Source organism: Hemicordylus capensis, chromosome 2 (assembly GCF_027244095.1).
Source record: "Hemicordylus capensis ecotype Gifberg chromosome 2, rHemCap1.1.pri, whole genome shotgun sequence".
Classification (NCBI taxonomy): domain Eukaryota; kingdom Metazoa; phylum Chordata; class Lepidosauria; order Squamata; family Cordylidae; genus Hemicordylus; species Hemicordylus capensis.
Genome location: NC_069658.1, coordinates 234,076,645 through 234,104,181, shown reverse-complemented (window position 1 = coordinate 234,104,181; position 27,537 = coordinate 234,076,645). Strand labels below are relative to the sequence as shown.

The following is a 27,537-nucleotide window of genomic DNA, read 5'->3' as shown; positions in this document are numbered from 1 at the left end:
CTTGCTTATGCTGGGAAGGAAAAAGGATTTGGAGGGATGGGGCAGGTGGAGGGTTAAATCCAGCGAGTGCATACTCCTAGAGAGGACCGTGAGGGGGAAGGGCTCTGCCCTGAAGGAGCCTCCCCACCCTCAAGTCCTCCTCCTCTCCCGCCTCTGCAGCATCAGCCACAGCCGGGAGCCTGGTGAGTACCGAGTGCATGTGGGGTGCAGCAGGGAAGACGGACAATGCATGCAAGGCAGTGGAGGGGGTGCTGGAAAGTGACGGGGCGGGGAGTTCCAGAGTGGGGAGAAGAAGGCCCTCTCCCCGCTGAACCGACACCCCCGCTCGGAAGCTGCTGTCCCGCATCACCCTGACACACAGATTCCTCCTCTGAGCTCTGAAGAAAGAGAAATGCTGGATTTTAACAAGATGGTCTCGAAAATTAAAAAAAGCAACAGTAAGATCCAGAGGGCAGGGGAGGAGAGGAGGCTTGGCTTCCTTCCATGGCTGTAGCCCAATTCATAGGAACGTAGGAAGCTGCCATATATTGAGTCAGACCATTGGTCCACCTTTATTATATTTTTGTTTATTTTATTTTTACATGTATATCCCGCTCTTCCTCCAAGGAGCCCAGAGCGGTGTACTACAGACTTAAGTTTCTCTTTCACAACAACCCTGTGGAGTAGGTTAGGCTGAGGGAGAAGTGACTGGCCCAGAGTCACCCAGCTAGTTTCATGGATGAATGGGGATTTGAACTCTGGTCTTCCTGGTCCTAGTCCAGCACTCTAACCACTACACCACGCTGGCATCTAGCTCAGTATTGTCTGCACAGACTGGCAACTTTTGAAAATAAAAACTATTTTTATACAATGTGGTATTTGCAATTTTGCGGATAATGAGGGTGAAGGCAGCTCCCAGAGAGCAGGAATATAAGAATAGCCCTGCTGGATCAGACCTGGGGCTTAGCTTACCTAATCCACCATCATGTTTCTTGCAGTGGCCCTCCTGCCTATGGGCATGCTCTCTCTCTCCTGCTGTGTTGCTCCCCTGTAACTGGTATTCAGAGCTGTTCTGCCAAAACCTGGAGGTAGCCTGTAGCCATCAGGAGCAGTAATCATTGCTAGACTCCACAAATTTGTCTGAACCCCTGTTAAAGCTATCCAAGTTGGTAGTGACCATCACCACATCCTGTGGTAGAGAATTCCACAGATTTATTATGTATTGTGTGGGGAAAGTACTTCCTTTTGTCAATCTTAAATTTCTTGGCAATTGTGTTCATGGGATGACCTCTGGTTCTAGTGAAGCAGGAAAGCTTCTCTCTATCCTCTGTCTCCACACCATGTATAATTTTATAAACTTCTATCATGTCACTCCTTAGTTGCTTTTTTTCTAAACAAAAGGCCCCAAATGTTGTAACCTTGCCTCATAAGGGTGCTCTAGACCCCTGATGATTTTGGTTGTCCTCTTCTGCACCTTTCCCGTTCTATAATTTATTTATTTTTAGAATTGGTGACCAGAACTGTACACAGTATTCCAAATGTAGCTGCACCATAGATGTTTGTAATGGTATTATAATATTAACAGTTCTGTTTTCAAGCCCCTTTCTAATGATCCCTAGCCTAGAATTTGCCTTTTTCACAGCTGCCGCACCGAGTCGACACTTTCAATGAGTGGTATACCACGACCTCAAAATCCCTTTTCTGGGCAGTCACCAACAGCCCAGACCTCATCAGTGTTTGTTTAAATGTGGAATTCCTCCCTGCTTCCCGCCCACCAGCTTGCATCACTTCACACTTTGAACCACATTTGTCATGTTGTTACCCACTCATCCAGTTTGAAGAGATCCTTTTGGAGCTCTTCACAATCCAATTTGGATTTCATTACCTTAAATAGTTTTGTTTTGTGTCATCTGCAAATTTGGCCACGTTACAGCTTACCCCAATTTCTAGATCATTTATGAATAAATTAGAATAAAATGAAATAATAAATTAAAAGGCACTGGTTCCAATACAGATGCCAGAGGGACCCCATTTCTTACTTCTTTCCATTGTGAAAATTGCCCATCTATTCCTACCCTCTGTTTCCTGTCTTTCAGCCAGTCCATGAATGAACCTGTCTCTTTATACCATGACTGCTAAGTTTACTCATGAACCTTTGATGATGGGCTTTGTCAAAGGCTTTTTGAAAGTCCAAGTATTCTATCTCAAATGGAACACCTCTATCCAGATGGCTGTTGACACCGTCAATGAACGCCAAAAGATTAGTGATTAGTCCTCTTCTTTTATATGTTTAACAATTTTATCTTTAATTACATTTTTCATCAATTTATCTGGAACAGATGTTAAGCTAACTGGCCTGTAACCTCCTGGATCCCTTTTTGGAAAACTGTGCTACATTGGCTCTTTTCCAGTAGGGATGTGCACGAACCAGTCCGCAGGCCATGTTGGAGGTCTGTGAACCGGTTCGCATGTTGCCCGGTCCGGCAGTCTGATGCCGGGGGTGGGGTGGGAGGTGTCGCTTTAAGGGCGGGGGGGGTTGTACTTACTCCTCCCTCCGCTTTTCGTCCTCCGGCGCTCAATTTTAAAGTAAAATCTTCGGCGCGGCAGCGTTCTTCCCTGCCGCCCCTGCCCTCTTGTTGACTACCAAACGCAGAAGTAACGTACGTGCGCGCCGTGCAGCGTGTGTGACCTCAGCGGCGCGTGCGTACATCAGCAGCACGCACATGCACGGACGTTACTTCCGTGTTTGGCAGTCAACAAGGGGGCAGGGGCGGCAGGGAGGAACGCTGCTGCCCCGAAGATTTTACTTTAAAATGGAGCACTGGAGGGGGGAAAGCGGCAGGAGGGGTAAGTACAACCCCCCGCCCTTAAAGCGACACACACACACGCGGCGTCGGACTGCACCTCTGCAGTCCGTGCACTTCCCTATTTTCCAGTCCTCTGGCACAGAGCCTGATTGAAGGGACACGTTGCACAGTTTTGCTAGGAGGTGAGCAATTTCACATTTGAGTTCTTCAAGAACTCTTGGGTAGATGCCATCTGGCCCCAGTGAATTGTTCATTTTAATTTGTTTCGGCACGGCTTAGAACATCATCTCTTGCCACTTCTGATTGACTTGGTTCTTCAGCCTCCTTTCCAGATAAGCACAGCTGAAGTGCAAGTATATGCCCTGTGCAGTGGAGACAGATGCAAAGAACTTATTCAGCTTCTTTGCAATCTCTATAACCTCCTTAAAGCTAAAATGTGCCGTCAAGTCAATTTTGACTCCTGGCGCCCACAGAGCCCTGAGGTTTCCTTTTGGTAGGATACAGGAGGGGTTTACCATTGCCTCCTCCCATGCAGTGTGAGATGATGCCTTTCAGCACCTTATTATATCACTGCTGCCCGATATAGTATCAGCGGGGATTCGAACTGGCAGCCTTCTGCTTGTTAGTCAAGCATTTCCCCACTGTGCCCCTTAAGGTGACATAACCTCCTTAATCATCCCTTTTTACTCCCTTGTCATGCAGGGGTGTCAAACTGAGGCCCTCCAGATGTTGCTGGCCTACAACTCCCATCATCCCTGGCTACTGGCCATGGTGACTGGGGATGATGGGAGTTGTAGGCCAACAACAGCTGGAGAGCCACAGTTTGACACCCGTTTGACTGCCTCCCTGTCAGGTTTCCTGCTTCTGATGTGTTTAAAGAAGATTGTGTTCTGTATGCTTTTAGCCATATGTTCCTCAAGCAGTTTTTCCTCACACCCCTTATTATCTTCTTCCATATCCTTTGCCATACTTTTGTTCCTTTCTGTTCTCATTTGGGCAGAACTTCCGTTTTCTCAAGGAAAGAATGGTTTCCTTGGGAATTGTGTGGTTTCCTTAACTCGACTTGTTAGCCATGCTGGCATCCTCCTGGACTTGGTGTTATCTTTTCTTCTTTTGATATACCTTCTAACTGAACTTCTGTTATGGCTTAAAATAAGTTTCATGCACTCTGGATTTATTTGATCCTCCTGGCTTTCTCTTTCAGCATTCTTTTCATCAGTCCCCTCATTTTGAGAAGTTTCCTCTTTTGAAGTCAAGAGTATTTGTGTTGAACTTCCTTGGCAATTCTCCACTTGCATGTATGCTGAATTTGATCACGCTCTGGTCACTGTTCCCTGTTGCTTCCATGACACTGACATCTCACTGCAGGTCCTGAGTACCACTCAGGATTAAGTCCAGGGTCACCTTCCCTGTAGTTGGTTCCATGAGCAACAAATCTAAGGTGCAGGCATTTAGAGTATCTGGAAATTTGGTCTCTTTTGTCCTAGAAACATTGGAAGGAACATAAGAAGCTGCCTTATAGTCAGACCATTGGTCCATCTAGCTCAGTGTTATCTCCACTGACTGGCAGCAGCTCTCCAAGGTTTCAGGTAGGAGTCTATCCCAGCCCTACCTGGAGATGCCATGGATTAAACTGGTTTTCTAGTTTCTTAGATTGCACCCCTTCTTTAGCATACACTGCTACTCCACCCACAATCCACCCCTTCCTGTCCTTTCTATAGAGTTTCTATCCAGGAATAACTGTGCCCGACTGTTCCACCATTATATCTATGTTTTTGTCTGCAATTAAGCACTCCAACTCTCTCATATTGGCCTGCAAACTTCTGGCATTGGCATATAAACACTAATGAGGCAAGGGTTGGTTACCCTGATTGGCTAGCAGAGCTAAAACATGGGTTGAGGTGGTAGAAACCAAGAGAGTGCAGCAGTTCTTCAAGGCCAAGGGGGTGGGTCTTATCAGGGAGATCCAAGCATCAAGTTCACAAAGGCATTGCCAAAGGCGGTAGGCAAGGAGAAGCATGTCCATGGCTACATGTGGCTATGGGTTCGTTAAAAGAAATCTAAGAAGCATGGACTCCAAACAATGCTAATATGGAAAAGGTTTTCTTTTGTTTTTAGACTTTAATGTTTCCAAAAGTTCCCTTCCCCTTAAAGCCTAATATGCTACTCTCTTTGATCTCAGTATCCAGTCCAGCAATATCCACACCCAGTGTCCCAGTTGGTAAAGAGCAGCCATTTTCAGTCTTCAGCTCTAGAGTCTGTTAGATATTTTGTGTGCCTGACCTCCCACTCCTGCCTGTTCCTCACAACCATTCTGTCCCACATCTTCTCCCCTCCAGTGTTCCCTCTAACAAGGATTCCCAGATGTTGTTGACTACAACTCCCATAACCCCCAAGCATTCTGGGAGTTGTAGTCAACAACATCTGGGAATCCCTGTTAGAGGGAACACCGTTCCCCTCTATCTATTCTTCCTTTCTCTTCTCACTTCTTCCTCTCCATTTCTTAACTGCCTTCTTCCCAACATTCCACGGCCTTAGCAACAATTGCTTAGACCCCGTTACCTGGATACTCGCAGTGACATCAACCAAATATGTCTTTGACTGTGGGCTGAGAGGCATCAGGAGGGCACCTAAAATCTGACCAGCAGTGGCAGGTCAGGCGCGTGGCTAGTTCCAGAAGGGATTGAGGAGGGCAACTTGGAGACTCAACCTTGTGAGCGGTTGTGTGGGGAGAGTCAGAAATCAGAACTGCTGCTGGGGTGTCACGGTCTGGTCTTAACCAACCCCATGATTCAAGGGGTTTTACCACTGTCACCAAGTGGAAATTTTTATTCCCTGGCTGTCTCCACTGAACAGTCCACCAGACCTCTGTCTCGTACCCAACTTAGGTAGTGTGGTGTGACTCATAAGTGTGGGTTGGAGAATTCCAACACAGAGAGCACACGAGATCTGAATTAAAGATCTGATGGCGGGGGGGAGGAAGAAAGGGTAATCCAGTTTTAACAATAAGCTTTGGAAATATTTCTGTATAAAGAACAAGAACCACAAGAGCAAAAGAAAAAGTAAAAATGGGATAAGTGCCTCCAGCTTTCCTACTCTGCACTGAACAATAACAGTCAATCTCACCCACAGCTCCCTTACTCATCCATTCCTTCTCCAGCACTTCCTTTGTCAATGCTGTTTCTCCATGTCCAATCTTCTCTTCTCATCTCTTCCCTTTTCCTTTTCCTCCTCCTCCTCCCGCCGCCATGTGTCTCTGCTCTTGTATGTTGTCTCGTTTCTGCTGCTGTCTGATTATTCTTTCTCTTCTACCCTCAGCCCTTTTTATCCCCACAGCTCTTCCCACCTTCTCTCTCTCTTTTTTTTCAAATTCAGTTTTTATTAATTTTTAACAATAACCATTAACAATCATAATAAACACAAATGGACTTCCCGCGCACCTCCCTTCGTGAAATAACAACTATAAAGTTTAGCCTTATTATAATGTTAATAAAAAACAAATTTAAACCTTTTAAAAAAAACAAAAAAACATTAATCTACCCAACCTGCATTTCAAATTTCAAATCCTGCTGTAAGATCAATAGTAGGAAAATAATTCTTTAAATACAACAAAAAAGGTCTCAAATCTTCCTTGAAACGTCCTAAGCTTTGATCTCTTATCAATGTTGTAAGTTTTGCCATCTCTGCATACTCCAAAGTTTTTATCAGCCAATCTTCTTTTTGAGGCAGTTCATTACTCTTCCATTTCTGTGCATATATTATTCTTGATATTGAAACAGTTTTAAAATTCTAAAACAAAGAAAATAACTTTATTGTGGTACAATAGCTTCAGTGGTTTCTGTTATCTACCATGTAGGATCACATGTGTAATGGTTTCTGAAACAAAGTAACAACTTTATTATTCACTTTCTAGTCAGTTATACGACTTCATATATTTCAATCTGGTATCCAAAACTCTGGTACTTACATAAGATTGTGTCGGTGTGTCAACAACGTCTTTACTTTAAAGATACCGAGGAGTCTATTAAGGTAAAATAAGTATCTTTAGACTTTCACCACCTTTCCTGGGACACAACCTCCCTGGCTGTATATCCTGTTTATTAATCCACTAGTAATTTTAAGCCCGTTATAATAACGGGCGCTAGGTGTTGTTTTTTTAATTTATTCCTTCTTCCTTTCTCTTGCCCTTTTTGTGGGGGGATGCTTTCAATTTGCCAACAGCCATTTTTAGAACATAGAGATTAAGCCGTGCCATATTTCACACTAAAATCCATTTTGATAAAATACTGCTTACCTATCGCAGTTTTCTTGTCAGATCAAGATTGGCAGACAGAACACCTAACCCCAACTGTTGCATATTAAGAAATATTTATTAAGCAGACAGATAGATTCATAATACTGGGGCAGCGATGTTCTGTGAAAAGCAACAGTACTTTCCTCCGAGTAAACTTGCACAAACTGCAAACTTAAAAAGAGGAAGTGCTACACTCGGTTGGAGAACGTACCTGCATTATTAAAGTGCTGCAAATAAAATCCGCTTATTAACATGCCACATTCTGCGGTGATTGTTGTTTTAAACGATCAATATTGAGACGGCAACTTCTGTGTTGAGCAACCGCCCGCCCTCCCAGCTGCCGAGACCTCTTCTGCCCGGGACCATGTAGAGAAGGAGAGAGGAGCTCACATGCAGAGCTCCTCACTCCTTAAAGCCTCTTCACGTACTGCCGCTTTGGCCGAAAAGGACGCCTATTGCGTTCTTTTCGGCCAAAGCGCCAGTACAGGAAGAGACTTTAAGGAGTGAGGAGCTCTGAGTGAGCTCCTCTCCAGTCCTCTCGGCCACCGCCAGTGGGGCCAGGCTTCTCGGCAGCGGCCGCCGCCAGCGGGGCCAGTGTTCTCGGCGGCGGCTCGGCCTCCGCCAGCGGGGCCAGGCTTCTCAGCTGCGGCTCGGCCGTCACCAGCGGGGCCAGGCTTCTCGGCCTCCGCCAGTGGGGCCAGGCTTCTCGGCGGCGGCTCAGCTGTCGCCAGCGGGGCCAGGCTTCTCAGCCACCGCCAGCGGGGCCAGTCCTCTCGGCCGCCGCCAGCGGGGCCAGTCTTCTCGGCGGCGGCCACCGCCAGCGGGGCCAGGCTTCTCGGCCACCACCAGCGGGGCCAGTCCTCTCGGCCGCCGCCAGCGGGGCCAGTCTTTTCGGCCACCGCCAGTGGGGCCAGTCTTCTCGGCGCGGCGGTGGCCGCCGCCAGCGAGGCCAGTCCTTCCTCTCCCTGCTCAGATACAACATGGCCACCCGTGTCTGGGCAGCCGTATCTTTTTGGCAGTTCTGCGCACGCGCTCCGCGCATGCGCAGAACTGCCCAAAAAGACACGGGCAGCACGGCCGCACACCTAACCATTTTATGGTATAGGATACACTCCCAGAATTCACAAAGGGATAGTCAAGCTTGATTTGCAGAGTTATTCCCAGGTGTGTACAACCTACTCACCAGCTTCCCAATTCCACCCTCTGTGCTGCTCTACAGACCCTAACCAGAGATCCTCTCTCTAGCCCTAACTGTCCCTATCTCTGGCTCATCCAAGCCCCGTCTAACTCTGGCTCCTGTCAGCCCTATCTGAGAATGTCAGTCAGCTCCAACTGAATTTCATAGACAGCTGTTTACTCCATTCCATAGCCCCCCCCCTTAGGAATCCTCTCCAGAGGAGGTTCCTAAGTTTAAATTCCTCTTGATTATTTATTTATTTATTTGATCTCTCTTGTTTTGTTATTTCTCTTTGTAAACCGCCCTGAGCCATTTTTGGAAGGGCGGTATAGAAATCAAATTATTATTATTATTATTATTTATTATACCGTCCTTCCAAAAATGGCTCAGGGCAGTTTACAGAGAGAAAATTTATAGACAGCTGTTTACTCCATTCTATAGCCCCCCCCTTAGGAATCCTCTCCAGAGGAGGTTCCTAAGTTTAAATTCCTTTTGATTATTTATTTATTTATTTGATCTCTCTTGTTTTGTTATTTCTCTTTGTAAACCACCCTGAGCCATTTTTGGAAGGGCGGTATAGAAATCAAATTATTATTATTATTATTTATTATACCGTCCTTCCAAAAATGGCTCAGGGCAGTTTACACAGAGAAATTTTATAGACAGCTGTTTACTCCATTCCATAGGCCCCCCCCTTAGGAATCCTCTCCAGAGGAGGTTCCTAAGTTTAAATTCCTTTTGATTGACACTGATGCTCTTCTCAAGATTAGTGAGAAGAGCTTTTAGGGGGTTAGTGGTCTGCAGTCTGCTCTGCGGGACAGCAGTCTGTCCGCACACGAGCAGCAGTCTGCTCTGGGCAGCCGCAGCGGCCGCCCACGCAACTGCCAGCTCCATCACGAAGCTGGCTGGGGAGATTGGGGGCCGTGCAGCCCCCTGAAGCTCCAGCATGCCCTGCACGAGCGCACAGGGCATGCTGGAGAGACCCCCGAGTTGGGAGGCTGCTTTTCAGCCTCCCGGTCGGGGGTCTCCTTGTGAGTAGCCGCACTGCGGCAAATCACGAGCAAAAAAACCAGGTTTGCGGAGTGATTGCTCCGCAAACCCGGTTTAAAGGGTGGGTTACTTTGGCAGGTTAACCGGCTGGAGGCCACCGGGCTCACCTGCGAGCCCAGTGGTTCAGACAGTCAGGCGAAATCGGGCTAGGCTCTCCTAGCCAGATTTCGCCTGAACGTCGGAATAGCTTCAGTGTGTATTAGCCAACCACTACATGCCATATCAAGTTTTCCTTGATTGTATTTTAGAGTGCAGTTCTCAGTCCTTCAGGACTTGCCTTTTATCCTAGGCTGGGACTTTGTTCACTCCCAAATGGAAATTTAGCTTCATTAAGAAATCAAGGCTTCAGAGTGTGTGCTCTGCCTTCCCAGGGTATTTGCACTGCTCCAGGTTACATCACTTTGGCATTTCGGCCCACATAGAGAATACCTTCCCTCCTGTCACCAAATGCTTGTCTCAGCACCAGTCTCGCTGAGAATGCGGGCAGAGGGGAGTGGAACTGGGCGGGGGATGAAGCAAGAGATCCTGGTTCCCTAACCAGATTCACCCACTTTTGCTTTTAGGATACCTTTCAGCTGCGAGAATGTAATACTACAGATGGAGTAACGTGTTGACTTGGCAGGATTCAATATCCCCACCTGTCTGGGCAATCTTTTCTTTAAGAGAGAAAGCTACAGAAGAGCACGGAGGTCTTTCAGTATTCCTAGAAGCTGTTTTGGAGTACAGGGCAAAGATGGCAGAGAACCACCCCGCTAGCCCTGAAAGCGGAAGAGAATCTCTGGCCATTCAGGCTGGAAGCAGTGAGGAGCTCTGGGAAAAAACCGTGCAGAAGATGCTGGGCGAGGACACCACCAGCTCAGCTGCAAAGCGCCAGAGACTCAGACAGTTCTGCTACCAGGAGGCCGAGGGGCCCCGAGAGATTTGCAGCCGAATTCACAGACTTTGTTGTCAGTGGCTGAAGCCAGAAAAGCACACAAAGATGCAGATCTTAGACTTGGTAATCCTGGAGCAGTTCCTGACTGTCCTGCCCCCAGAGATGGAGAGCTGGGTCAGAGAATGTGGAGCGGAGACCAGTTCCCAGGCAGTGGCTCTGGCAGAAGGTTTCCTCCTGAGCCAGGCAGAGGCCAAGAAGGAGTCAGGGCAGCAGGTGAGAGCATCTGAAAATGTGAATGAAGCAACTGGTACCCAGTGGGTGAGGGGAAGACATTCCAGGAAGGGTTGTCCCAGGCTCCTTTCTTCTCACTGCACCATACCACAATGATGATGATTTTGAAGTATTTATATTCTACCTTTAGATTAAAAATCCAGCAAGTAGCTGACAAAATGTATTAAATCTGCTGTAAAATTACTGATAATCAAGACAAAATTCAACCAGCCCCAGCTAATTGAGCCACAAGATATAACAACATCAACAAACAATCTAGACTTTGTTACAGTGAGGGAAATAAGTATTTGATCCCCTGCTGATTTTGTCCGTTTGCCCTCTGACACAGAAATGACCAGGCTATAATTGAAATGGTAGGTTTATTGTAGCTGTGAGAGACAGAATAACAACAAACAAACCCTCAAAAGCCCAGTGCCCAAAAGTCAGCAATGGATTTGCATTGTAGTGAGGGAAATAAGTATTCAGTCCCTTCACAAAAGGGATTTTCTATGGGATTAAGGTCTGGAGACTGGCTGGGCCACTCCAGGACCTTCATGTGCTTCTTCTTGAGCCACTCCTTTGTTGCCTTGGCTGTATGTTTTGGGTCATTGTCATGCTGGAATACCCATCCACAACCCATTCTCAATGCCCTGGCTGAGGGAAGAAGGTGCTCACCCAAGATCTGACGGTACATGGTCCCGTCCATCGTCCCTTCGATGCAGTGAAGGTGTCCTGTCCCCTTAGCAGAAAAACACCCCCAAAGCATAATGTGTCCACCTCCATGTTTGACGGTGGGGATGGTGTTCTTGGGCTCATAGGCAGCATTCCTCCTCCTCCACACACGGCGAGTTGAGTTGATGCCAAAGAGCTCGATTTTGGTCTCATCTGACCACAACACTTTCACCCAGTTCTCCTCTGGATCATTCAGATGTGCACTGGCAAACTGCAGACAGGCCTGTACATGTGCTGCCTTGAGCAGGGGGACCTTGCAGGCACTGCAAGATTTCAGTCCTTCACGGCGTTGTGTGTTACCAATTGTTTTCTTGGTCACTATGGTTCCAGCTGCCCTGAGATCATTGACAAGTTCCCCCCGTGTAGTTCTGGGCTGCTTTGTCACCATTCTCCTGATCATTGCAACTCCATGAGGTGAGATCTTGCATGGAGCCCCAGACCGAGGGAGATTGACAGTTGTTTTGTGTTTCTTCCATTTGCGAGTTACCGTGCCAACTGTAGTCACCTTCTCACCAAGCTGCTTGGCGATAGTCTTGTAGCCCAGTCCAGCCTTGTGCAGGTCTACAACCTTATCCCTGACATCCTTCGACAGCTTTTTGGTCTTGGGCATGGTGGTGAGTTTGGAAGCTGAGTGATTGCTTGCTTCTATGGACAGGTGTCTTTTATACAGGTACTGTAACAAGCTGGGATTAGGAGCACTCCCTTACAGAGGGTGTTCCTCATCTCAGCTCGTTACCTGCATATAGTGAAAAGACACCTGGGAGCCTGAAATCTTGCTGGTTGATAGGGGATTGAATACTTATTTCCCTCACTACAATGCAAATCCATCGCTGACTTTTGGGCACTGGGCTTTTGAGGGTTTGTTTGTTGTTATTCTGTCTCTCAGAGCTACAATAAACCTACCATTCCAATTATAGCCTGGTCATTTCTGTGTCAGAGGGCAAACGGACAAAATCAGCAGGGGATCAAATACTTATTTCCCTCACTGTACCTCCCCAATCCCCCTAAAATAAAACTCCCTTTGCCTTTTATGTGAAAGTTTACAGAGATGGAGCAGTCTCTGGAACTGGAGTTACACCATCTCGGAGCATGATTTGCTTCATATGGGAGGAAGCAGTCCTGGGTGTAAACCATTTCCTAATTCCTTTCCCCATTCTTTTCTGGACTTCCCACTTATTTCAGGGCCAGAGGCTGTCAAAAATGGATCTTGATCTCTCCAAGGCAGAGAAGGCTCCATCGGACGCCCAAGAGAGGCCACTGTTCAGGTGGATTGTGCAGGAGGGTGAAGGAGGTGCCACCTCGCTGGGTAAGAGGTCATGAGGTCAACTTGTCCACCTGCAGCGGAAAAGCTTGTTTCCAAGGAGGCTGCCTGCTGATCTCTTTTCCACCCTTCTTCCCTGAGAGATACAAGAGTGGCAGCTTCCCTGGCCAGAGGAACTGAGGAGGATTAAAGGGGCATCTTTTAACCTGAAATCCAGGGACAGCTTTTATGGTCCTAGTGAGATTTTTTTGGTGGGGGAAAATATTTCAGCAGCCGCTGAAGAGGCTTTTATTCTCACTTGCTTTCAATACAGTCTGTTTTTAATTTAGGTGATTAAATCTACATTTATCATTTTGCTGTACTCTTATGTGTGAAAAACTTTGATGTGGCCTTTATAAAATGTGGCATTACTCTTCTTGGGAGTATTTGACACAAAGGCAGAATAGAAAAATGTGTATTAGGGGTGGGTTTTAAGTAGCTCCCTGGCTTGTCTGAAATATCTCTCCAGGCATTTGGGTTTCTTCTCCCTCCCTTTTCCTCCAGTACTGTATATGTGATTGGCTAGCTGAATTATGGTATGACCATGCTATTCTTAATCTTTTTCTCAGAGTGGTCAGGGCTCCTTTTCTCTCTTTCCCCACAAAAGCAGACTCTATTGCTCCCTTTGTGCAGGACAGTTCTCTTGGAATTCAGGCATTTTCCTGTTGAGATGTGTGATAACTAGGAGCATAAGAATATATGAAGAACATATGAAGAGTCCAGCACCCTGTTTTCCACAGTGGCCCACCAGATGCCTCTGGAAAGCCACACAACCAGGAGATGAGGGCATGCCCCCTCTCCTTCTGCTTCTCCTCTGCATCTGGTATTCAAAGGCATCCTGCCTCTGAGCCTGGAGGTAGCCTATAGCTAGCAGGACTAGTAGCCATTGATAGATATGTCCTCCATGAATTTATCTAATCCCCCCTTAAAGCCATCCAAGCTGGTGGCCGTCACCACATCACATGCCAGAGAATTCCATAGATTAGACAACAAGAGATTCCATAGACAGAGAGACATTTTTCTCCCTCTCTCACAACACTAGAACCAGGGGTCACCCCATTAAACTGAAGGTCAGGAAATTTAGGACCGACAAGAGGGAGAACTTTTTCACACAGTGCATAATTAATCAATGGAATTCTTTGCCATAGGATGTAGTGATGGCTTTAAAAGGGGCTTAGACAGATGCATGGTGGACATGTCTATCAGTGGCATTTGTCTGGTGGCTGTGGGCCGCCTCTAGCCTCAGAGACACAATGCCTCTCAATGCCAGTGGCAGGGGAGCAACAGTAGGAGAGAGGGCATGCACATACCTCTTGCCCGTGGGCTTCTCAGAGGCATCTGGTGGGCCACTGTGTGAAACAGGATGCTGGACAAGGTGGGCCTTGTACCTGATCCAGCAGGGCTGTTCTTATTAACGATGTGCTGTGTGAAAAAGTCCTTCCTCTTGTCACTCCTAAATTTCCTGGCAATCCATTTCAGGGGCTGACCCCTGGTTCTAGTGTTACATAGGACCATAGGAAGCTGCCATATACTGAGTCAGACCACTGGTCTATCTAGTTCAGTATTGTCTTTACAGACTGGCAGTGGCTTCTCCAAGGTTTCAGGCACGAATCTCTCTCAGCCCTATCTTGTGAGTGTTGTGTTGTGAGCGAGGGAGAAGAACTTCCCCCTATCCACTCTCTCCACACTATTTTTATTGTATAAACCTCTATCATATCTCTACTTTGTCACCTTTGTTCTATCAATGTAAAGTTTTGTAGCAATGTCTAGTTTCTGATTGGCTCTGCCTTCCCATGCCTCCATTTTGTGACAGGTTGCACTTGCCCAAACTCCTGTTTTTTTGCTGGTAGCTCCCAAGGCTCTGGCAGGAAAGGGAAGTAGCTCCCGGAAGCCTTGGTTCTGCCCACCACTGAGGTAAATGATGCATAAAATAAAGGTGCGGACAGGCCCCTTGAGTGATCACGCTTCCCTTTTGGTTTCCACAGGTGGCGAAATCAAACTGGCTGTTCATTCCCGGCCTTTTCCTCTTTGTGGCAGAGCAGAGACAGCCTCCGTGCAACTGGACCAGGTAGGAGAGAGACCTCTCTCTCTTGGCTTAAGACTGCCAAAGCCTCCCACTCAGAAAGCTTTGAAGGCTGCTGTGGAAGTTTTGTGTCCTGCAAGAAAACACCCAGCCACCTCAGCTCTCTTGCCTTCTTGTATTGCTGCATTCTCAGGAGAAAATGTGTCCTTCTTCTTTCAGGGATCAGTGACCTTGGAGGAAGTGTTTGTGAATTTCTCAGAGGAAGAGTGGGCTCTGCTGGATCCATGCCAAAGGGCTCTGCACACGGAAGTCATGGTGGACAACTGTGGGCATCTGGCCTCTCTGGGTAAGGCTCCTCCATCCCTTGGCTGCAAATGGTGTTCTGCATCCATTCACTGAAGGTCTGTCATTGAGGACATCCATGCCTTTTCTGTTTTTCTTGGATGCATAAGGCCGCTGTCAAGAACCCACCCTTTTGCCCCTCCCAAGTTCAGGGAAGTGATTTGTTTTATATGGTTTTTTATATTAATAAGTTATTACTTTATTTCGCTGCTACCATATGTTTGTTTATTACCCTGCTCTCTGTAATTAACTCTTTGGTCACGTAGTCTCGCGAACACAGGATAGGCTTGTATGCTCAGTGCATAAAAAGAAACAGAGCTTAAAGTATAGAAACAAATAAGAACAAGTTTATTATTTACAAGAGATTGAAATAAAGATCTCTGCAAAGCAGGGTACATCAGCTTCACTACTATGTTGCCAAATATGTCAACTGTTATACTCTCTCAGAGTATTTTGACCCTCTTTCCAAATGTAGATCTTGGGGATGTTAGGAACTCAGGACCTTTTTGGGACTTGGTGTTATGACCCAGACCTTTTAGTCTATTTTACCAGGACTTTTTGCCTCTGGGCACCTTTCACTCACAGGATTCCCCCTCAGGCTTATTATAACTCCAGACTCCCAGAGTACTGTACCAGTGCACCACTGGCTATTTAGTCTCTGTACATCCACCTGATGTACACCTCTCACAAAACCTGAACAATTTCCCTTGTTCTGTCACCACACACAGAACCACTCTTGCTCTAAGTTCTGTTCTGTCCAACTCCTAACTGCTTCAAGCTGTCACCAACCATCATTATTTAAATCCCTCCCTGAACATTCCATGTGGTTTCCATAGGAACATAGAAAGCTGTCATATACTGAGTCAGACCCTTGGTCTATCTAGCTCAGTATTGTCTTCACAGACTGGCAGTGGCTTCTCCAAGGTTGCAGGTAGGAATCTCTCTCAGCCCTATCTTGAAGAAGCCAGAGTGGGAACCTGAAACCTTCTTCTCTTCCCAGAGTGGTTCCATCCCCTGAGGGGAATATCTTACAGTGCTCACATGTCTAGTCTCTCATTCATATGCAACCAGGGCAGGCCCTGCTTAGCAAAGGGGACAATTCATGCTTGCTACCACAAGACCAGCTCTCCTTCCATGACAACCTCTGCTCCGTCACTCTTCCCCTTTCTCTCCAAAACTCTCCATGTATGTTTCTTCACAACCATTATGGAAAATTCTAATGAGGACAGCACAGCAGTTCCGTGTTTTCATGACACTGGAATTGTGAGAATTATCCCTTGCGTTGCCTCCTCAGGGTCTGGTGTTGGCACATGGATGAGGGATCTGGTCCTCCAATTACTTCTGGAGGATCTATATTCATTCTTTCATCTTTGTGTTCCATCTAAAGTCCGTAGCCAGAGGCAGCACAGCTTTGGTTCTCCTGCAGACATTGGACTCCACCAATTGGCCGCTGTGGCTGCGGTTGAGAAAGTTGCAGTCCTGGAGGGCCAAAGTTGTGCAGCCCTGATCTCTCAAATCCCTCAGCAGGAAGGAGATGTCCTTGGAGGTTTGGAAGTCTGTCCATCTGTTTGCTAGAGTAATTATTAACACTTCTTCATATGCAACCCCACTCTCTCCACTTGAACTTAATATAACACTCATCTGGCCAAATTTACTGCAAGTTATTTATTATTTATTCATTTATTATTATTTTGTATTTAATACATTTATGAACCGCCCCATCCGAAGGCTCTGTACAACAAATTTTAAAAGACATAAAAACACACACCATTTAAGACACAGTGCTAAAAACAATATAAAAACAATTCAAAGACAACTAAAAGCCATTTACAACCAATTAGAATACTTTTTTTAAAAAACCATTTACAAACCTTGGAAGGCCAGGCCAAATAAGTAAGTTTTTAGGGCTCTCTTAAAGGCTGACAGCAAGCCTAAACTTGTGGGTATCTGTAGGCCAGGAGCAGCTGCAGAAAAGGCCCAGTTCCAAGTTGCCACCAGATGTACTGGTGGTAACTGGAGACGGCTTTCTTTCACAAAAAGGTAGGCCAAAACCCCCCGTTTCTCCCCGTGAGATAATGCAACTCTTTGCTTGAAAGGCAGAGGTGTGGGGAGGCTTCCTATTTAACAGGAATAGCTGCTAACCCAAGCCTTTGTCAGCTGTTATAAAAACACCCTGCTGTAGCCGTGTACAGCCAGACGAAGGGAGAGGAAGTCTCGCCCCCACCATATCAGTCACCCAGAGACCCTGTCGCTCACGCTTACAGCAGAGCTCTACCCGTGATGGTGGATGCTCCCATGATTGCGAGGGTAGATCGATCCATTCTTGCAATCACAGGAGCACCCACCACCATGGGTAGGGCTCTGCCCTCTTCAGATGAGCCCTGCTGAAAGCGAGAGAGGCAAGGCGCACAGTTGAGTGACGCAGTGGGGAAGGGACTTCGCTCCACTGTACACAACTACAGCAGAGCATTTTTATAATGGCTGAAGCTGCTTCCAGGAGCCTTGTGGCTGTTTCTGTACAACCCTTGTTAATCTTAAAACTTCTCCCTTTCTGTCCCATTTCTTAACCCACCCTGGATATATTGGATTCAGTAACACCACTTGTAGTATTCCCACACCCACTATTGGATTCTATCACCCAAGTTCATTGTATTATAAGGATACTCTTTCTAGGTGATGACTCAGACTCAAGGCTTTCCTTCTCCTCCAGTTCCTTGCACTGACTCCCTTGTTCCAGACCTCAAATCAGCTGTGCCCATCCTAACCAGGATCATACATAAGAACATAAGCACAGCCCTGCTGGATCAGGCACAAGGTCCATCTAGTCCAGCATCCTGTTTCGCACAGTGGCCCTCCAGATGCCACTGGAAGCCTACAGGCAGGAGTTGAGGGCATGCCTTCTCTCCTGCTGTTACTCCCCTGCAACTGGTATTCAGAGGCATCCTGCCTTTGAGGCTGGAGGTTGCCTATAGCCCTCCGACTAGTAGCCATTGATAGACCTCTCCTCCATGAAGTTATCCAAACCCCTCTTAAAGCCATCCAGGTTGTTAGCTGTCACCACATCTTGTGGCAGAGAATTCCACAAGTGGATTGTGCATTGTGTGAAAAAGTACCTCCGTTTGCTGGTCCTACATTTCCTGGCAATCAATTTCATGGGATGACCCCTGGTTCTAGTGTTATGTGAAAGGGAGAAGAATTTCAATCTGTCCACTTTCTCCACCCCATGCATGATTTTATAGAGCTCTATCATGTCTCCCAGCAGTCGTCTTTTTTCTAAACTAAATAGCTCCAGGTGTTGTAGCCTTGCCTCATAAGAAAGGTGCTCTAGGCCCCTGATCATCTTGGTTGCCCTCTTCTGCACCTCTTCCAGTTCTACAATGTCCTTTTTTAGATGTGGTGACCAGAATTGTATGCAGTACTCCAGGTGTGGCCGCACCATAGTTTTGTACAAGGGCATTATAATATTAGCCGTTTTATTTTCAATCGCCTTCCTAATGATCCCTAGCATGGAATTGTCCTTTTTCACAGCTGCTGCACATTGACGCAACTTGGGCGTCAAGTTCCTATCTCATTTTGTCCCACTTCCTACTTGATCAGTCTGTCCCAAAAAACAGCCAAGGGATATATGATGGGGACTCCGTTCACTGTGAAAAGGCGAGGTGATAGAGATGAGTCATGTTTGTCTTCGCTATGGGAGCTTCATAGAACTTGCCAGCAGATGTAGCTGCTTTTGATATCTGACCAACGGTGAGCTTCCAAGGAAAGAAGTCTTTTCTAGGAAGTGCTCGAAACACGATTCGGCATCCAAGTCGCAGCACAATCCCTTTAAAACCAAGGGCTTACACAGCCCCCTTAATACAGAGGAGAGCAGGTGCATACCTGCTCCTTCTCCACTTGCTGCCACTTCCGTAATTGTGGCGTTCCCCCCAGCTATGATTGTGCACTAGAGGGACATCTCCCAGCTGCCCCTACATGACACGTCACATGGCCTCTACATCGAATCGCACATGGCCTCCACTGTGCTGCAGCATTGCACAGGGGCAGCTGGAAGACACCATACCAGTGTGCAATCATAGCTGGGGGGAGTGCTGCGATTACGGAAGTGGCGGCGAGTGGAGGAGGAGGAAGCATGGATCTGCTCTCTTAAAAGGACTGGGTAAAAGGATCTTAAAGGAATTGTGCTGTGATTCGGATGCCAAATCGCATTTCAAGCACATCCCTAATCTTTCTGGCCCTGTTGTTTGAGATCCTCCCGCTGGAAACTGAACTGGGCCTTTATGTTTGCAGAGCACCAAAAAATCAATCATGTGGCACTCCCCAGGCTGCCAGTTTTATAAGTGGCGGGCTACTTAAGAATCTACAGGATCTGCTTTCCCACAACTAGAATCAGTAAATTACACAGCAGTAAATTGGATTTCTGTGATGTGAAGATCCATTTCTCGCTCATCAGGAGGCTCTCTTTATTTCTGTAGGTGATGGAGAGGAGAGTGAGGAAGAGGGTGAGAGTGAGGAAGAGGGTGAGCAGCAGAAAAAGAAAACAGAAGCGAAATATCCTTGGGTGAAAGAATCTACTGCTTCTGAATGCTCTGACTTCCATGAAATTCCAGGCCAAACAATGGATTGCAAAGGAAATAGAAGGAATAATCCTCCATATGCAAGATTCCTAACCAGTAATTCAAGCCTTGGAATGCTTAAAAAAAATCACATAGGTGAGAAAAAATATGAATGTTCAGACTGTGGAAAGAGCTTTAGCCAGAGCTCTCACCTTACTTCCCATCAAAGAATCCACACAGGGGAGAAGCCATATCAGTGCTTGTTGTGTGGAAAAAGCTTCAGCCAGAATTCACACCTTACTTCCCATCAAAGAATCCACACAGGGGAAAAACCATATCAATGTTCTGTCTGTGGGAAGAGCTTCTGTCAGAACTCACAGCTTACTTCTCATCAAAGAATCCACACAGGGGAGAAACCATTTCAGTGTTTGGTGTGCGGAAGAAACTTCAGCCGGAACTCAGACCTTACTTACCATCAAAGAATCCACACAGGAGAGAAACCATATAAATGCTTAGAATGTGGAAAGAGCTTTCATCGTAGACAAGTCCTTACAACCCATCAAAGAATCCATACAGGGGAGAAACCCTATCAGTGCTCTGCATGTGGAAAGAGATTCAGCCGCAGCTCAAGGCTTAATGAACATCAAAAAATCCACACAGAGGAAAAAATGTATCAGTGCTCAGAGTGTGGCAAGAGCTTCAGCCAGAATTCACAACTTACTTCTCATCGAAGAATCCATACCGGGAAGAAACCATTCCAGTGTTCGGTGTGTAAAAAGAGATTTGGACAGAATTCCCAGCTTACTTCCCATCAAAGGATCCATACAGGGGAGAAACCATATCAGTGTTCTGTTTGTGGAAAGAGGTTCAGCTGGAGTGCAGGCCTTACTTGCCATCAACGAATTCACACAGGGGAGAAACCATATCAATGCTCAGTGTGTGGAAAGAGCTTCAGGCAAAGATCAAGGCTTAAAGAACATCAAAGAATGCACACAGATGAGAAATTATATCAGTGCTCTGTGTGTGGAAAGAACTTCAGCCAAAACTCTCACCTTACTTCCCATCAAAGAATCCACACAGGAGAGAAACCATTTCAATGTCTGGTGTGTAGAAAGCGCTTTAGCCAGAACTCCCAGCTTACTTGCCATCAAAGAATCCATACAGGGGAGAAACCATATCAGTGCTCACTTTGCGGAAAGAACTTCAGCTGGAGCACAGGCCTTACATTCCACTTAAGAATTCACACAGGAGAGAAGCCTTACCAGTGCTCAGTCTGTGGAAAGCGCTTCAGACAGAGCTCAAACCTTAATGAGCATCGAAGAACCCACACAGGGGAGAAACCATATCCATGCTCGGTGTGTGGAAAGAGCTTCAGGTCCAGCTCAAACCTAAATGATCATCAAAGAATCCACATCCAGCAGAGAACAGATACTCAGAGATTGTAATCCCCTTTGGCAGAGGCTTATCTATCCTGTCATTTTATTTATTATTTTATTTAACAAATTCCTATACCACCCAAAACCTACATCTCCGGGCGGTTTACTGTCATGACAGTAAAGCACTAATATTTGTTTTTTGATAAGAAAGACATTTGCCCAAGAGGCCACTCCAAATCATGTGCTAAAAGTTGCACCTCCTGTCGCTTCATGGCCATAGAAAGGGGATAGAGGAGCCCTCTGTCTATCTTAGCGGAAGGTGTCTCTTTATAAACATGTCCCTCCATCTGCCAGTGCAACCCAGAGTGCCGTGGTGCTTAGATGTCTCTGCAACGAGAAAAAAATCCCTGTTCTTATATGAAAGCTTGCAGACCCATAAGCAGTGGGAGTCTTCTGTGAAGGGCATTACAAAAGAGTTAGAGCAGCATGATGAGATATAGTTGATTGGAGTCAAAGAACCATTGGCAGCATGGTGTCATGGGTAGCATGGTGGATGCAGAGTCCGATTTACAGTTTTGCCCTACCTGGCGCCTCACAGAGAGGGGTCTTGAAGCAGTCACTGTCTCTTAGCTTTGCCTATTTTGCAGGTTGTGAGCATCAGTGGAATTGGCGAGCCATTTATCCCCTTCTAAGCAAGCTGGGTAGAATAAAAAATGCAATCAAATATTTTAAAAAACCTTCAGTTTAATTTGATAGTTCAGGTGCTTATAGTATTCACTGTAAATTTACCATGCCTTCAAAAACATGGCCTTTGCAAGTTAAGGTGGCAACCTTATCTTCTGTGCCATATAAGCAGTAAAGACTTTGCAAAGTCTCACATATTATGCTGATAAAATAGGCTCCACGCACCCACACTTTCTCTTGGTCTTTCATCTTTACGGTGGGCTGGAGAGAGATACCCAGACAGGAATTCAACAGGTGCACTTCCTTAGTCACTTCCTAGAGATGCCTCATTAATTTCTGTCTGGTGCATCTCTACAAGTTGCTTCCCCCAAATGGCACATGTTATAGTCAATATACAGGCAGAAATTGAGGAGATCCACAGTCACATTCTGCAGATCTACGCCATGGATTTCTGCCTGATGCCTTGTGTTCAAAAAAGAGTTTCCAAATCTCAGAAGCCCCATTCACACATAGAGGCAGGTCTCACGATCCGTGAGACCGGCTTTGTGCAAAACTGCGTAAGCCCGCTCTCCCCGCAGACGACCTGGCAGGGAGCCGTGATGGAGCCAGTGGGGGCTGGGGGGAGCGGGGGCTGCGTGGCCCTTGGAAGCCCCAGTATGTCCTGTGCAAGCGTGCAGGGCATACTGGGGAGACCCCCAGAGCCAGGAGGCGGCTTTTTGCCTCCCGGTCGGGGGTGTACTCGCGCAGAGCCGCACTGTGGCTACTCACGAGCAGGTAGCCCGGGTTTGCGGAGCGCTCGGTCTGCAAATCCGGGCTAAGGGGCGGGCTACTTGAGCAGGTTAGCCACTCAAGAACCACCGGCCTCGCTTGCGAGCCTGGTGGTTCTTGCGATTAGCAGAAATCAGGCTAGACTCTCCTAGCCCGATTTTTGCTAATCGTGAGAATAGCCCCATTATGTTCAGCAGAAGTACAGTAGTATCCTTCCTGTTTGTACCCTGCATTTGACGAGGCCTGAACCTATGTTCGCTTTAAAATAAACGCATGGACACTTGTTCACATAAAAATATGCATGTGTTCAGGCATCTGTGCATATGGGTGGACCTCACCATCTGCATATTCGCTATTCACGGTTGGGTGATTGACACCCAACCTCGGCATACATGAGGACACCCTGGCAAAAAAGGGGGTTAATTTCATTTATCTGGTTGATTCCAGTTGCAGTCGGCCAGAAACAGCCTCAGAGGCCATTTATGTTGAGGAGCCATTTTGTAGCTCCCCTCTAAAAAAAAAAAAAAAAAATTGTTTCCCCTTTTGATTTTTCATAGAAACCTAGCTAAATTGACAGTTGGGATGCGGGATTACTGGGCACATGGACACCCATGGAGCACAGTATGACACTCACTTTGTGAAATTGTTGCTGATTTTTTAATGCCCCCCCCTTTAACACACACAAGAATCTAAACCCGCCCCCCCCCCCAATAGGTGTAATGTCTTGTTGCTTGCAGTTTCGCTACCGGCAGTTGTAGGCGACAAATGAGACACACACACATCCATGAGTAACAAGGTATTCCTGTAGTTACAACATTATATCTAAAAAAGATATTTGTTGCCTCTCTTTCACGTTGAAGAAATTCAATTAGTTCATGGCAGAGAGTTGCCCTATCCCTCTGTTCAGGTTTGTGGCTTTTTTGTCTCCTTACAACATAAAATGTGTCCCTTTCCCTCTAAGACAATTTAGAGAGCCTTGCGGCCCAGATCCAGCATCCCCTCCCTCCTTCCCATGGCTGTATTAATTAATTAATATTTATTTATTTATTTATTGCATTTATAAACTGCCCCATCCGAAGGCTCTGGGTGGTGTACAACAAATTTAAAAAGACATTTAAAAATACCATTTAAAACAGTGCTAAAAACAATATAAAAACCATTTAAAACTAATTAAAAAACTTTTAAAAACATCAACAATTTACAAACCTTGGAAGGCCAGGCCAAACAAGTTTTTAGAGCTCTCTTAAGGGCTGACAGCGAGCCTAAACTGTCGATATCTGCCGAAAGTGTATTCCATAGACCAGGAGCAGCTACAGAGAAGGCCTGGTTCCGAGTTGCCACCAGACGCACCGGTGGTAACTGGAGACGGACCTCTCCAGATGAGGTTGCAATGCACTGAGGGTGTCTTCATGACTGTGTTTGATCCCACACCCTACCATAAGAACATGCAGAGAGGTGCTCACTGTCTGTCCCATAGCAGCTATGGGATGTGTTTTCCTTAGAGAGCCCACCTTGAGCATAGGGTAGAGTCTTGATGAGACTTTTATCATTTTTATGTATTGAGGTCAGGAGGACCTGCTTTGGCCACAGGTATGAAGAAATGTGGACTTTAATCATCTGGCACACAGCTACTGATTTTAAAAAACAAAAACACCAGTTTTGATGCAGGTCAGGAGAGATAAATTTGACATCACTTCTTCAGGAGAGAGAAAGGGCTGACTTTGAAGTTTTGCATGTGTCAGGGCTTGTTAACACATCATACGGCCACTGTCTCTCTGCCCGACTCCAAAGGTTGTAGGTTCAAAGAACATCACTTAGATTCCTGTGCCCCATTTTGGGTACCACATTTTAAGAAGGACGTTGATCAACTGTAACAGGAGGGGCAACACAGAGGCGGGGCGGGGAACCAAGTCAATGAGAAACAGCCAATAAAGCTGGGCATATTTGGCCTGGAGAAGAGAAGACCAAAGGGTTTGTCACATGGAAGGAGGAGTGGAAATGCTCTCTCTTGCTTCTGAGGACAGAAAACCCATGCGTTGAAATTACAAGGAAGCAGATTCAGGCTAGACGTTCAAGGACCTCCTCTTGATTTATTTTAATGCAGTATTATGCATAGCACCACCTTTATCTGCTGCTCATGCGAGATTGTGACCCTGAAGCTGTAAAGAATGGGGCTATTCTCACGATTGGCAAAAATCGGGCTAGGAGAGCCTAGCCCGATTTTTGCCGATCATGAGAACCACCAGACTCGGCTGTGAGCTGGGAGAACCGGCTCAATGTTTGCCTCTGTGACTGATTTCATGTTTGACATGATTTCATGTTTGTTCCTCCATATACAAGGTGGAACATGGGTACTGAACGGTGGGTGGGTGCAGGCCCCTTCTTCCATTGCAGACCTTTCCTATCCTACCTCACAAGGAAATAGTTTACCCCCCCCCCGCCCCCGAACCTCTCCAGCCTTTCCAAACTCCTTGTCTGCTTCCCCATCACCCAGTGAAGGCAGGGTGAGGCTGAGGATGCAAGACCCAAAGGAGTTTGGAACAATCCCAGCGTGAGCTTTTCCTGTTGATCAAATAATCCCCCCTCAGCTGGTTCCCATCACTCCAGGGGAAGTGGACTGAGGTGAGGTGTGCAGGCATCACGGAAGCACTGCAGATGTATTGCATTTTACACTCAAATGCATTTATTGGCCCCGTAAGAGTTTCCAGACATCTTTGCCAGGTCACATGCAGGGCACTGCAGTAATAATGTGTCTGTGTGTAGATATAGAAAGAGTGTGAGTTTTTACAACAATGCATCTGTTAGGTATTTTAAATGCCACAGAGACTCCTGTGTTTTTGTTATTGTTATGTATTTAACAGCTAATAAAATGTAGTGCAGTCTGAAGAGAGGAGTGATCTCTTGTGGGGTGGGGGGAGGGAGGGCTTTATCTGGACCATCGCACAGTTGGAAAGAGAAAACAGGCACTGGCTGACATCTTGACTAAATTTACTCGTGGAAGTCCTTTTGAAATTAAAAGGACAAATGAGGCATGACCAATTTGTCCTTTTAAATTCAGTGGGACGCCCTCGAGTAAATTCGGCCAGGATGTCAGCCACGGTTCCCAATACTGAACTAAACTTTGGAACTCCCTGCCGTAATGTCATGGCAAAGGGTAGAGGTGCGCCCTCCAACGGAAGGAAGGGGCAGCCGCTTACCATTGGCCTGGGGGGTTCTAGAGCGCCGTTTTCCTATTGGATGAAATTGAAAGTGTCCCATCCCTGTTCAGTCCCAGCTCTTGCTTCGGATCTGGGAGTTCCCCAAATAAGTAAGCGGAGTGTAAAGCCGGGAGGAGTTTGCCCCAGTAGTTTTGGGAGGAAACAGCTGCCTATTGCACCACGGCTGCTGGGAGGAAGATATGGAGGGAGGTGGGAGATCTGAGGGCGAAGGTCAAACTCAACTCTCCCGGAGTGGGGCGGGGGGGGCGGCATGTGCTGAAGAAGTCGTTGCAGAAACCATTTCTGCACTCTGTTTGCGGGACGAGGCAGGCGATGGGTTAAAGGGAGCGAGTGACGTTTCCCAGAGAGGCCGGAGAAGGACTGAACACTGGGAGAGTGTTCACACACACACACACACCGCCCTCCCCAGCCTTTGTTTCCCCCACCGGCTGTATCATCCCTGTCCAGGAACTTGGTGAGTGCAAAGTGCATGGGGAGGGAGAGGGGTGCTGCAGGGAAGGCCATGCAAGGTAGGGGGCGGGGGGCTGGGAGATGCCCCAGGGGAGCCCGGGGGGGGGCTCTCCTCGCTGCCATGACACCCCCACCCCTACGGGGGAGCCGGAGCTGCTGATTCTTTCCTCCCTCCGCCGACTCAAAAGATTCCGCTTCTGAGGCCTGGAGAAAGGCAGATGCAGGATTTTAGCAGGATGGTCCCGAAATGCAAAAACGGGGTGAGGACACGGCTTCATTTTCTGGAAAGACTCCAGCCCTGTTCAGACATTATGCTGGACACTCATGCGAGAGTAGAGTGTACACGGATCCAGTTATTCACACGTTCTGATCACTCCCTCTCTGTACCAGGCATTTGAGGGGCCTGTACCCAGGTTCACTCTTAAAATGCACACAGCTGCAGTCATTCACACAAAAATATGTGCAGGTGTACAAACATCTGTACACTTCTACAACATAATGTCTGAATAGAGCTTCAGTCTAAGGAGATAAAGCAAGGGGGAGTGGTCCAGATTTGGAAGCAGCAGGTATTTGTTAGAGGGAGGGACTGTGCAATGAGGCAGACTCTGCCTGCACCTGTTGGGGGAAGGGGGTCTTCAGATGCTTCTGGCTATGTGGGGTCTGGGGGCATGTGGGGTGCAGCACAGGATGCTATGCGGAAAAGTGGGGAGAGGACACTCTTAAGTGCTAATGTGGCTATGCTCAGAAAGAAAAGGCAGAGCAAGGAAGAAAAGGCAGAGCAAGGAGTTAGCACACTTGCCCGGATCCATGAATTGTACATATGTGTGCACCCTCAGCTGAGTTTCTGGGATCTCTATACTTTGAAACTATAATGGTGGGGCGGAGGTCTCAGAATGCTAGAGGAACCCTTTCTCCCACACATCTACTCTACGAGTCAAACAAAGAGACAGGCTGCTTTATGCCCAGAAGAGTGAGCCCAGAATTTAGCAATAAACGTATGGTCATGAATAACAAACAGATCACAATTCTGTTTTAACTGCGTTAAACCGAGCCGGTTCAGAACTCTACTGGTAAAGAGGAATCCGCTGGGGATACCCCTGTACCAGTAAAAGTTCAGTGGGGTTCCCTAGCCCTAGAGGGGGTGGGAGGGGAATCATTTACTACCTAAAAGCATTAGTAGTGGTAGCAGCTCCCTCCCACCCCTGCCAGCCGCCCCCAGAGTAGCCCAGGCCAGCGGTGGTCTTTGGCTCAGTTCAGGCCTCTGTGCATGTGCAGGTGGTATTTTAGTGACCTCCTCGCATGTGCAGAAGCCATTTGCATGACCATTTAGTACTTGTAAGTACTAAATGACTCCCACCCTGCCCCCTTTAGGTTTAGGGAACCCCCCTGCCTCTTTACTGGTAAAGGGGAATCCTCACAGTAGACCCTCCCCCGAACTGCTTCAGCAGTCGCACTGGACCAGGTCCGGTTTGATCAGAACCAAAACCGGGCCAGAACGGTTCAAATCTGGTTCGGATTTGAACCAAGCTGGCCTGGTCGGTTTTGTGCACATCCCTACAAGATACGCTTTGTGTCCTGGGACTCTGTTCACTCCCAAATGGAAATTGTGTGTTCTGCCTTCCCAGGGTTCTTGGACCAGT

At 47.0% G+C, this 27,537-nt stretch overlaps 1 protein-coding gene, 1 long non-coding RNA gene and 1 pseudogene across 3 annotated transcripts in view; 2 read left to right on the top strand and 1 right to left on the bottom strand.

Annotated features, from left to right (window-relative positions):
• The window catches only part of LOC128343846 (zinc finger protein 850-like), a 46,199-nt pseudogene extending 21,084 nt beyond the window's left edge, over positions 1-25,115 (top strand).
• Positions 5,251-7,489, bottom strand: LOC128343392 (uncharacterized). Of its 2 annotated transcripts, none has more exons than XR_008315499.1 (3): positions 7,081-7,489; positions 6,754-6,807; positions 5,251-6,662 (listed from the first exon to the last, which is right to left on the bottom strand). It is a non-coding gene; the product is annotated as an uncharacterized LOC128343392 (long non-coding RNA). The 2 variants fall into 2 exon arrangements; XR_008315498.1 differs by having other exon boundaries at positions 5,251-6,575.
• A 736-nt stretch (positions 25,116-25,851) lies between the features above and the next one.
• LOC128343845 (zinc finger protein 850-like) overlaps positions 25,852-27,537 on the top strand; it is a 60,573-nt gene continuing 58,887 nt past the window's right edge. Inside the window, exon 1 of the mRNA XM_053293278.1 lies at positions 25,852-25,901. The gene's annotated coding sequence lies outside the window, so the exon portion shown is untranslated. The remainder of the gene's footprint in view (positions 25,902-27,537) is intronic.